Raw genomic sequence first — 12120 nt, 5'->3', positions numbered from 1 at the left:
CAACAAAAGCTAACAGCGACTAATGAAAGATGGCATGATATGGCTCACAGTTAAAACAACGCTTTTATGTCAGACGTAAGCCAATCAGATCATTTTTCGCGTGACGGATGACTCAGCAGACCTCAGCACGTATAATTTTTCTGTTCTAATTGCGCATTTGTAATGAGGAAAGAGGATACGGTTATTTAATTAATTTGTTTACCAAGGTTGGCTGAATATGTCTATATGATAGCTATTCTTGTGCAAATGTAAATTTTTTCTTTACTCAAAATAATAGACATAGGGAAGCTAATTAATTCACTGTCTGCAAGCGATATTAAAAGGGATTTTCTGCAATTAAACCTTGGATCCCAGAAGAAAACAAACTTCAAAAATTCCGGTTTTACTTATCGCAAATAACTACGCGCACGATGACGCAGCTTCAGATTCTCGCTATTTATTCTCATCGCATTAAGCTTCTTGATTGGTATACTCTCATTAGTACCATATCCTCACTGCATACGCATTACCTCATCGCATAAGATTAAGTTATGGGAAGAGTCCGCGACTGATGAGGCAGTAGGCATCTAACGAGGATCTGAGCAGATAGGAGCTTGGTCAACCGCCACTAGGGGAGGTGGGCGGGTCGCAAAAGACGACTGTCTTTGTGGAGTACAGGACGAAAAGACCACGCTTCAAGCGGAGAGACGTCCAAATATAAACTCCAAATGGCGCAAAGCATTACCGACGCCACCAGCACGGGCGAAAACGGGGGAATGTGATGGAATAACAGCATGTCTTGCAATGAGCTAATTAACTATACAGTGAGAATAGTATGAAGATTGTTTTTGTGAACTGGATGGCTTATCAATTTGGTATCGTTAATGATTTCCCTTTTTCATCCGGCGTGTTGTCCCTGAATTTATTTCATTTTATATGATAAATTCTCGATGTTGGATACCCAGAGGAGTTATAGAATATTGGGAGTAAAAGGTGCTCAAAATCAATAAGGTTTACGACGCAAGATCTTCTAGTCAGAGCTAACACTTTTTCATAATGGCATAAAATTTTTGCAATTTTGCTCCTTGATATCAGGTGTCTGTTGATAATTCCCAGACAGTACTTGTTCCCTTAAAATAATCCAAAATTATCCCTTTTTCCATTTAACATGACGACCTTGCCCTTTTGTTCCCGAAAATATCTTTAAGTCTCCAAGAGGCGAAGGAAGCGGAAGATAAAGATTGTCAATTAGACGTAGTTTAGCTAAACCACATGTTGTCAATATAGAAGAAATTGTGATCATTATGCCACCAGTGTTTATATTCACAGTTTGACTTCGTCATTCTTAAAATAGTTCATGTCTTTAGTGAAGAAGAATTCGCGAAAGAGTTGTGAGAGAAACAGAGCACAGGGTTAGGGATAGATTGAGGTGGAGAGAAGATGTTGCGGCCCTATATGCCACGTGGTGAAGCGGACAGTTATTAGTTATGTAGTTTACCCGACAGGTTGATGCCGTTGCCCGGAGTGTGACCGTCACCATGTCAAGGGTGCGAGTTGGGACGTTCAATGTATGTGTGAACCGGTGCAGTCAGTCAGCCATTCACCAAATGCCTGGCACTAAGATGAACCACATCGCTGTAAACGTGCTACCACTATAAACCCTTCATCAGACACCCCCATAGAGCGAAGAGGATTCAGGTAATTTAGTCTTTACCCGCAATCATGGACAAAAGTCTTGAGACAAATTTGCGCTCTTGGCGCTTTTGCACACACGCCAGACAACAGTCGCGAGCGAGAACAACTTCACCTGCTTGGCCTCTCCCCCCACCCTACCTACAATGTTTAATTTCGCCTGAGTTTTAACATTGTATTTAGTAGGGAGGAGAGAATAGTCAACGTTTTGCAAGAATTGCAGTGCTTTTTCAAACTTCAGTAAAAAATATAAAAGATAAACACAGACAAGCACGTTGAATTACATCAATATCCCAAGGGCTTTTGTCCACCATTGCAGTTCTTGATTTGTTCTATTACGGTTTTCAGTCTGATAATTTATGGATTTTAAAAAGATATATTACACTGGTTACAAAACGAGCACACGATTCAAAGAGCGAAAAGAACTACCCCCCCCCCCCCGCCCCTCCCGAAGAACAAACAAAGAAACAAAAACGAACAAAAGAAAAAAAAACCTGGGAACCTTTCTCGCAATTTGAAAACCGTTGTCAACGTAGACAGCAAGAAGAGAATCTCGCAATGGAGTCGAAGTTAAAAATTACATTTTACAGTCTTGTTAATGTAAAATTATAACTACATCAGTGATTGACAGGGAGTGGCTCGGCGAGGTACCAGAATTTCCCTTATTTTCCTAAATTCTTTGTTTCAGACCTCGCACCAGTTGACGGCGTACTTAAATTTTATTACGGCCGCCACACAACACAAAATACGAGTGATGAAGATAAGCTTACATTTCTTTCCAAATCTTAAATTTGCTAACCCTGAGAAAAAAGATTACGGCCCATCCGATTGATACGGTGTTGTCGTTTTAATTTGGTATACAGTGAAAAAACATCGTCACCGAGTAAATGCTCTTAGAGCGTCTAGTAACATGTAATGAGGGTAAAACTGAATTACCTTGACAAAAAAAAAAAGAAGAAAAAAAAAAAAAGAAAGAAAGAAAGAAAACGAAAGACACCAAGACTTTTTGTTTAGAATAAGTACTAATAAGTGGCCTGTAATGGATTTAAAAAATAACCCTTAACTGTCAACTCAAAAGTTAACTTAGCACATACATGTAGGTTCGTGACACTAGAAGCTGTGAATATGATTTGTTTTAGAGAATAGTATTTACATGTAAATCTGTTCACTTAGAGGCTGAAATAATGTATTTAAAACCTGAAAAATCTGATTCAACTATTCCTGTTTTTCCTGGAACTCTACAGATTATTTTATAGTGGCTTCATTATCAAAAATGTTTGCTGCCACTGCAGCATATCCCTATCAAGTGGTCAGGTCAAGGCTTCAGGTAAGGACTGTGCAGGGTTTGTTTGATGTCGTTCAAAATGGTGCAGCACTTCCCATGTAAAGCTTTTCAGATCAGAGGGCGTTCCAAGAGTAGTGGGTCATGGAATACATTGCATGACTTTGTATACATGACTAGTAACCAGTCTACAATCCCAGACAAAAAAGTTGGGACACGAGGCAAGTTCTCCCTTCCCACCACTTACGATGTTGATAATCAGGTGATTTTGTCCCTTTTTGTTGAGAAAAACGCGACATTTGCCAACATTGATCAGGGGGGATGGGGAATACGTGATCCAGCTCAGCTGTCCCAACGTAAACTACGTTTGTCCGGGATATGATATGTCTGGGATTGTTTGATGTCGTTCAAAATGGTTCAGCACTTCCCATGTAAAGCTTTTCAGACCAGAGGGCGTTGCAAGAGCAGTGGGCCATGGAATCCATTGCATGACTTTGTATGCATGACTGGTAACCAGTCTACAATCCCAGACAAAAAAGTTGGGACACGAAGCAAGTTCTCCCTTCCCACCACTTACGATGTTGATAATCAGGTGATTTTGTCCCTTTTTGTTGAGAAAAACGCGACATTTGTCAACATTGATTAGGGAGGATGGGGAATACGTGATCCAGCTCAGCTGTCCCAACTACGTTTGTCCGGGATTGTCTGAAAGAGATATGCGAAGAATTTTCTAGTGAAGGTAACGCCAACGATTGTCATGGCGTCACAATATTTTAGAGTTTTGATTTCGGGTCAATGACGTACACTTTGTCTCTGTAAATTGGACAGAACTTTTCTACGTCAATCTGGATTAAGCCTCGGTGCAGATATTCGTGGAATATAACTCGTAACCGCCTGTAATAGAACGAAATTTGCGATCTGCTTCAAGTAAAATGGAATTTAGAGCTCTTGTCTATTATTTAGGACATTTTCCAAAATTATTAATTCGCGAAGTAGCAGATCTTTGTGTTGTTTCACGGAATAGTGTTAAATAAGTTGATCGAAGCTTACCTGTGTACAGTGTTCAGATATGTCACGATTACACGTGACACAACAACTTCCGGGTTCCATGCATTTAATTAACGCGCACGAATAACCAACAACGGTTAACTATTTGAAAGTCAGCGTTTTGCAACCTAACCTTCGCTAATCTTCCCAATTGGCAGAAGGTACACAAATTTCTTACTTCACATCATTTGAAATACAGGATGGAAGCAATTTCGTGGCAAAATAGTAGAGTTTGACACTTGAAATATGATCATCCATTTGCCGGAGACTAAGTTAACTACACGTCTACCCTTCCTATCTTAATTGAACGGTTAACCATATAAACCTTCTCGCAAAGCTCTGTTTTGCTAGTTCTTGATCCCAAACAATGTTAAATAGTTTTTAGTAATTCCTATGAAGCGGAAAAAGGTATAATTCGAATGACACGAAGCAGTTTGGAACCAAAATGTTTTACCCGGTGACACTTCCAAAGCCGAGAACACACCTCGCTTTATACGCGTTCCGGTATTGGAGAGGAAAACGAAGAGAGACATGCCTAATTTAATCGCGTTTAGGTAGCAGCAACGCTTTATTGCTGTCCACTGATAAACTCCGCGAGACAGCAAGGACAAGGCGAAAATATTCACTTGCTCGGTGCCCACTGTTTCAGCCGAATTTACATCATTTCTGTTTGGCGCGAATCAACCACCCCTCTAAAGAAGTAGACAAGATGATTTTTTCAGTGCAGGGAATAGAAACATTCTTTTCAACACAATATCTTGCGCATAGTTGGATTTGAGGGGCGGACAAGTGAGTCATTTGCTCCTTGAGAAGCAATTGAGGTTTATTTTACGGACTTATCGATCGCCTACCGTAGAAGGTCATTTAAAAATATGACTTTACGATTTTTGGCGCCTACCCAGGTAAAACATGTCGTTGCATGCTGTTTCTTTTTAGTAGCGCTCGTTAGCTGTACCCGCGAGATGGTACAACTACCCCTTTTCTCCAACTTGTTTTACAGCGAGTGGTTTGACATTCTTTAAATTCTTCTTTCAGACAATTCCAGACAAAAACGTTGGGACACAAAGCAAGTTCTCCCCTCCCCCCTCCCCCTCTCCCCCGCCCCTCATTCACTTACAATGTTGATAATCAGGTGATTTTGTCCCTTTTTTGTTGAGAAAAACGCGACATTTTCCAGCATTGATTAGGGGAGATGGGGGATACGTGATCTAGTGCAACTGTCCCAACTACTTTTGTCAGGGATTGCAGAAGAGGTTAACAAGCGAGACAAGGTAACCTAGCACTGTGTGGTGTTCAACTGTTAAACGAGGCTATTTGAGCTACATGTACAGTAAAATCATTGCAGTTTTTAGCTGTTCGTGCGTCGCTTATTGCAATTTAATGTTCAGGCTTTTAAAGTAAATGCTGGTAAAGTAAGGAGGGGTTGGAGGTGGGCGGGGACTCCCATTTGATTTCAAAAGGTCAGTGTTGCTCGTCGTCTCGCTTAGGGGTGTAAATCACGGATTTTGGTCTCACTTAGGATGTTCACACTACTTTTTGCCGTCAGAGTATCTTTTAGGGTGCTCTCTCGAGAGGAAATAAAAACAGAAATGTAACAAGGAAAATGTTGTCATTTCCGTTTTAAATGGTATTTTGGGGGGGGGGGTCAAATAAAGCGCGAGCCACGCGTCATGGGAAGAACAGATCTCATTTTAAGAACAGATTCAAAAGATAGCGGTGTTTGCTGAGAGGAGGGCTCTATGTTAAGTCACGATACCTGAACCGAACTATCGCAATGGTCAAATTTCTAATTTTAAGAATCAGTACACAATGGCCGAGTACAAAGGAGCAGTGGACATAGTACGAAAAACGTTCTGGTGAGAGTCGAGTCGAGATCTCTTACTCAACGAGAAACAATGAAATTAAATAGTAAATGGTTATTGCGTTCGACTTAAGCTGACAGTGGATGTCTGTTGACTGTCTTTAAGTTGTATTTTCCTGTCTATGTTTGCCACTTAGTTATGGCTGGTTTGCAGTGTCACGCCATCAAAAATAAAAATCATAACCATTCAATAAACTAAGTCAAGAAGCTGGGATATGAAAGATTATTGATGCATAAACTACCTCGTCAAGATTTAGGTCTGTGCAGTCTTTCATTCTCCCGCTATTCGGAGAAGTGTTTCACACAAATTTATTGAGCTTTGTATGGAGTCGCCATGTTTGTGCCCCTCGGAGGGACACAAACATGGCGGCCGTAAAGTAACAGAAACATCTGTCATTGAGTTTTGCCATTGAAACGAAACGTTTTTACTCTAGAGCTCCGACACATTGAAATATACTTTTTCTATAGCAACAACTGTTTAGTTAGCAAAAACTTGAGCAATAACTCATCTTTTTAACTATCCGAGAGCCTTATCGGGTCGCCATTTTAATGTCACACAACGCATAAACTTGGAAATTCAAACGTGCCCTACTTCAAAACGAGGAACCCTGTAGAGCTTAAACGCTGCAAAACATCAAGTTATTAAAGGGTCTTACATCTGATGAAACTGAAACTTCAGAAGGATTGGTAATTTCTTATTTTGGAAAATGATGACCACATGAAAAGCGGCAATTGAAATTTACGGCGCTATCTGGCTTGGATTAAAAGTTCCTGAATTTCCAAATCGAGGCAAATGGTACAGAAATGTCCTACCAAAGTCTCTGGAAATTCTGAGAATTGTTAAATTTCCGAAAAGATAACCGGCATTCGACTAAGATATTCGAAAAAAATTCTGCGTGGAAAATAAAATGGAACGGAAATCCACGGGAAGAAACCGAGTCGACAAAATTTGGGCATACCAAAGTCTGGAAATTATGAAAAATGTTGTTCCACTCGGGAATTGCCGGTCTGGAAATTCAAACCAAAATTGTGGATGTAGTGGAAAGCACCCTCCATCAAAAATACATTTATACAACCGACACTCCGCGGGGGGGTGTGTGGGGGGGGGGGGTTCTCCGTAACATGAGCTATATAGGTATGTGTGGCCCCTAAGGGTATGGTTTTTGAATCGTTTTGGTAATAAATAGGGTATCGATTTGAGCTGATTTTGGCCCACGCCGAGCTCGCGAGTCCGAGATTCCAGTCATCTCATTTAGCAGCGGAAAAATCCAAGATGACGGCAACAATGAAGGGCGGATTATTCAAATTTATGCTAAATAATTTCATCTTTCGAAGAGAGTTATGGGAAGTCTAAACCTCGTGGCTGAGTTTGATAAAGATGGCTGAGATGCTGGTCAGGTAAGCTTCATTTTGATATGTTTTTGAGCATTTTCCCGTTCAGTTTGGATGAATTATGTCTGTTTTTGTCCTGCAAATTTGTCATCTCAGCGGTGGTCGATATGGCAAGAATTTTTCGAAAATCTTGAATTTATGAGCAGCAATTGAAAATCTGAAATCATACGTTCCTGCAGACAGGAATGTTGTTTCTTTCAAAAAAGTTTTCGGTCTGGTCGCTCTGCTCGGGTGACAAAATCTTGTACGGCGTGCGTAATTTATGTAGTTTAAGACAGGTATTAATGTGAACTTAACAGAACTTTGGACTTGATGTACTGCAAAAGCTCATTTACCGTATCTGTGCTTTTATTTGCTTATGCAGGTAGACAGGTGTCTCTGATTTTACAATTCCACAATCAAGAATCTTTCAAGAGATGTCTTTTGGGATTAGCCAACAAGTACGTGAGACTAAATTAAAGATTAAAGAGAACTGGAAATGGCAAGGAAAGGAAGACATCGTCGTGTGTCGACAAGAACTGTAAACAAAAGGAGATTTCCAATTGGGGAATACAAATATGGTATGAGAAACTTGAAAGCAAATTACTTGTTGGAGTGCAAGTCATTACGAAAAGAGAAGGAAAAGTTGGATTCTGTTTTGGATGAGGTCAATCTCATGAATTTATGTGTCTACAGTGCCAGATATATGTAAAGTTAATGTCTTATTTTTCCTGGGACACTGAAGAAGATGGTGTAACTTTTTTTCTCAAGGAGCTTGATTGCAACCATATTAAAGTACTCAGCAATTCAGAACTTCCACATGCCCCCCTTCCCCCTTCCCCACCTGAGGCATTCTAATTTTTTGAGTTGTTCCTGCTGGCTGCTGCTGATGTTCAAATGCAGCACTTTATGCTCATAATAGGGATTCAAATGCCCCCATTCCTGGAACTTGGCAAAGCATGATGGACCCATGATTGAAAATTCCCAAGGAGATTTTTAATGAATCATTTTTCAAATGATGTAGACAGCTTTAGCAGGCCTTAATCCTCTAGCCATAACACTACAAAGGACACATTTTCTCTCGTTAAATTCCCCCAACATCTCAATCTTTATCCTGATTTTCACACAGCCCAGGCAATTTGGCACTCGATGGGCATATATATTGCAGGACAGCAATGGTCATTTAATTATTTTATCTGAGTTTCTTATTGATGTACTTTTTACTGACCTAGAAACGAGAGGTCAGTGATACATATTAAAAAGGAAAAGAAAAAGTTGAACTTGGCATCCAGGAAGGTAAAATATTGAAATGAGAATATATGGACGGCCAATGTCCAATGACCGACTTTTATTTTATAGTGTTTGGTGCTGAAAACGTTTGCCAAGATATGTATGTCTAAATAACATGCCTTGGTTGATAACTGATCATTGTGTATAGAATTCTACTCATGTTCTTGCCCTCTGTACACAGCTGAAGAGGATTCAAGAGAAAGAAGCTACACTATCTTCTACCAAACGACAACTAGCACCAGAAACAATAAGTAAGGATATATACATTTGTTTTATTATAAACAGCTTGGCAACACTTTTTTTTAATATTTATTTATTGTATGTCAAGTTTAGATGTGAGACCTCTTGATGAGCTCTCAGGGCAAACAGTATTTAAATCTATTTTAATGAAAAACAAAACACAGGTAGAGTGTGTGGCTCTGTTTATAGCTATTCTCTCCCTAGTTGCCCTTCAGAAGTGGGGATATAAATGCCAAAATTGGTAATAATGGTTTCCATTGTTTAGACTTGATTTGTTGAAGTTTTGGATATGTAGTATTTTAGTATTTATTTGAAATAGTGTTTCACTGAGGTATTCAGGACTTTCGATCAAGATGGGCTAACCTCAAGTTGTACTGTTTATTACATGTACAGTAACTTTAATTAAAATCAAATCTATGCATTCACAGTTTCACAACTTACACTGTGACCAAGGTAAATAATAATATTGAGGTCAGTGGTGTTTTTCTCTTGTGTGCCTGAGGTGACTAAAAGTTAGAATTTACCGGTTATGGGAAACATTAATACAATGAATGACATCTTTTGTTCTCCACAGGGAAGAGAAAAATACTTAAAAGGCAGCATGAACCTACTCAAATCAGTGATATAAATTCAGAAGTACTTTCAGTTCCCAAGACCGAGATTTCAAGCAGGCGCAGAAAGAAGGAAACTCTGGAGAGCTGCAAAGAGGTTCATGGAGGCACCTCAGATAACAAAAAGCCTGCCTTGGATGGCATGTGGGTTACTTTAGTAAACAAAGCCTCACCTAAACAGCTTATTGATTATGTTGCAAATTCCAGCAAAGTTGTAAATAAAGTGCTAGAATCAGTTGTTAAATCCATTGTTGAAAGCTTTGAAATCAGTAATGATAACTCCCTATGCAGTGTAAAAATACTTTATATATAGTAATGGTTTGCTTAGTAAGGAAAAGTACAAAGCAATAGGGTCCAATTTGTCCATGTGTTGTACATGTAGTACTACTAGCAAGTGAAGAAAAGCAATTCAACTACTTAAAGGTGCACGGATCCCTAAGCTGTTGACTTGCGATAAAGTCAAGCAGTATATTAAAAGTAACTGGAATGTAGCCAAAGTTCATGACCTATCTGAGTTGTATTATGACTTAGATGAAAGTGAGCATGTGAATGGGGCTTATAGAGAGCTTACTGATCTTTTACTTGAACTGGCTGATCTCTTTATTTTTATTGATGAATCTTTAGGTGAAAATTCACACCTTATGCATTTTGGTGAGGAGAGGTATCATTTTCATGTGGCATGTGGTGCCAACGGAGCACCTTTTGGTAAGGATGATGAAGCCACAGCGTGGCTTCCATCGTTTATTAACAGTGGAACCCACATTACCAGTGAAAAAGAAAATTTCCTTTTGGCAGGAGCCAACTGCTGAGAAAATCACATTGTCATGAAAAGGTTTGCAAAAAAACTGGTTCATGAATTTCAATCCATCAAGGAAAAAAACCTTTTACATAAGAAATTTCAGTGTAAAGTTTTCACTTGAATTGTCTCCATCAGACATGAAATTTTCGGCATCGTATTCTGGAGAGCTCAGTAATGCAGCTTTCTTCTTTTCTTCTTTTGGTAATGTAAATGAAACTAACAAACACATTACAAATGGGTCACTTGGACCTGAGCCAGGAAGTACATGGCACCCTTGGGTTTATGCAAAGAGATTAGAAGTGGTTGAGGGTGTGAAACAACTCAAGGAAAAGTTTGATCAATCATCTTATGCAGAATCAACAAAGAGAACAAAAGTTCTTGATTTTATAATAGGGAAAGAATCAAGGCAGGAATTTGAACCTTTAATTGGTCCATATGTTGATCTTGGACTTGGCGAGCCCCTTCATAATGCTAACAATGCATGGCAATTTATCCACAGTACCATACTGAGTTTGAGTCTTGAAAAATCCAACATCCCTTCTTCATGCAAAGATGTTAATGATGTTCCAGAGAATTCGTCTTTTGCCAAGTACCTTTCAATACTCAAAACAGAAGTTAAGGCTGGAAGGCTAATGAAAAAAGTGACAAAATGGTTCAACAGTGGTCGAAAAAATAGCTTTGACTACAGATTTACAGGCAAAGAAAGTAAGAAACTTAGCCATAAGTTTATGTACCTAGTTTCAGCTTTGGAGAGTGATGATGATCCACCTGAAACCAAAATGAGACTTTGTGCAATTGCAAATTGTGCTTTAGAGCTGAGGGGGACAGTTTCACTTTTTTCAAGGGTAAACATAGATGGGGAAGACTTAATGGCATTGAAAGGTCATTGTCAAAGGTTCTTTAATGTTGTTTCCACACTACTTCAGAGTGTTAATCCAACTGTTTAGACAATAGGATATGTTGTACCATGCCACACTGAGTTCTTGTATAAGAAGTATAAAGTTGGTTTAGGCATTAATAGCGTGCAAGGCCGAGAAGCTAAGCATGTAAGATTTACAACAATATGCCAAGCATGCTAGTCTTGCAACAAGATGGGAGGTTGTTCTAAAGCGTGATTTTGTTCCAATGTTTGGCTTAGAAGGGCTGACCCACATCACTCTGGCTACACCAAATGTACTGACCAATACATCCCAGCATGTGTCAACAATGACAATTTTTACTTTTGTGGGTGTCCAAAGGAAACTGATAAAGATAAGTGCAAGATGTGTTCCTCTGATATCTACTGAGAGGTCACTATTACAGCAGGTTTGGGAGAGCTGTCTGAAGGTTTGAAAATGCTCTTAAGTGTCTGTGCAGAATAGATTTCATGTTTCTGTGACAGTGGTTGTAAGATGTTAAGTGACCAAATCACTTAGTCTAGTTTTGCAATAATTGATCGTAATTTACTACCCACATTTTCAGTGCACTGTATGGTCATTCAGAGATTAGGACAGTGGGTGTCCCATTTACTATTTAAGAGGTGCCCTCTGTAATTTTCAACTATGGTCATTTGGACCAGAAAAAAATCAAATTCCTCAAACTTTCTGAGATGAATGGCCTAGATAAGTGATTCACAAAAATATAACTTTTAGTTCAATTCGATTCGTATTTTAGCGCTGGGGCCACCATCTTGGTTTTGCCCCTCTGAGAGGGCTTTCAGCGGCCATTTTAGGGCACATTTTTAACAATTTGCCATACAAAGAAAACGATCTAAATCCGGGTAAAAACCCTTTATTCGAGACAAGCAAATGTTTCTTGTTACATTGAGAGGCTGTTTTGGCAATTTGATCATCACCTGATTTTTCTACAGAATTTTAAATTTCTTCCCTTTCGGACTACTCATGAAGCGCCACAAAATAAGCGAAGTTTAAAGGAAAATATCGCCAAAAGTACATCACTTGAGATCCCA

At 39.3% G+C, this 12120-nt stretch overlaps 2 long non-coding RNA genes and 1 pseudogene across 3 annotated transcripts in view; all 3 read left to right on the top strand.

Annotated features, from left to right (window-relative positions):
- Window positions 1-12120, top strand: part of LOC149104480 (uncharacterized) — a 193773-nt gene that overhangs the window by 138165 nt on the left and 43488 nt on the right. The window lies entirely within an intron of this gene.
- On the top strand, window positions 7148-8512 carry LOC149104485 (uncharacterized). Its single transcript, XR_016201299.1, has 3 exons — window positions 7148-7259; window positions 7618-7899; window positions 8465-8512. It is a non-coding gene; the product is annotated as an uncharacterized LOC149104485 (long non-coding RNA).
- Window positions 8510-11682, top strand: LOC149104484 (uncharacterized; annotated as a pseudogene). Its single transcript, XR_016201200.1, has 2 exons — window positions 8510-8773; window positions 9337-11682. The product of XR_016201200.1 is annotated as an uncharacterized LOC149104484 (transcript).

This window comes from Orbicella faveolata, unplaced genomic scaffold, assembly GCF_042242905.1.
Source record: "Orbicella faveolata isolate gen_17 unplaced genomic scaffold, um_ofav_v1 contig_34, whole genome shotgun sequence".
Classification (NCBI taxonomy): domain Eukaryota; kingdom Metazoa; phylum Cnidaria; class Anthozoa; order Scleractinia; family Merulinidae; genus Orbicella; species Orbicella faveolata.
This window is presented reverse-complemented; position numbering and strand designations above follow the sequence as displayed.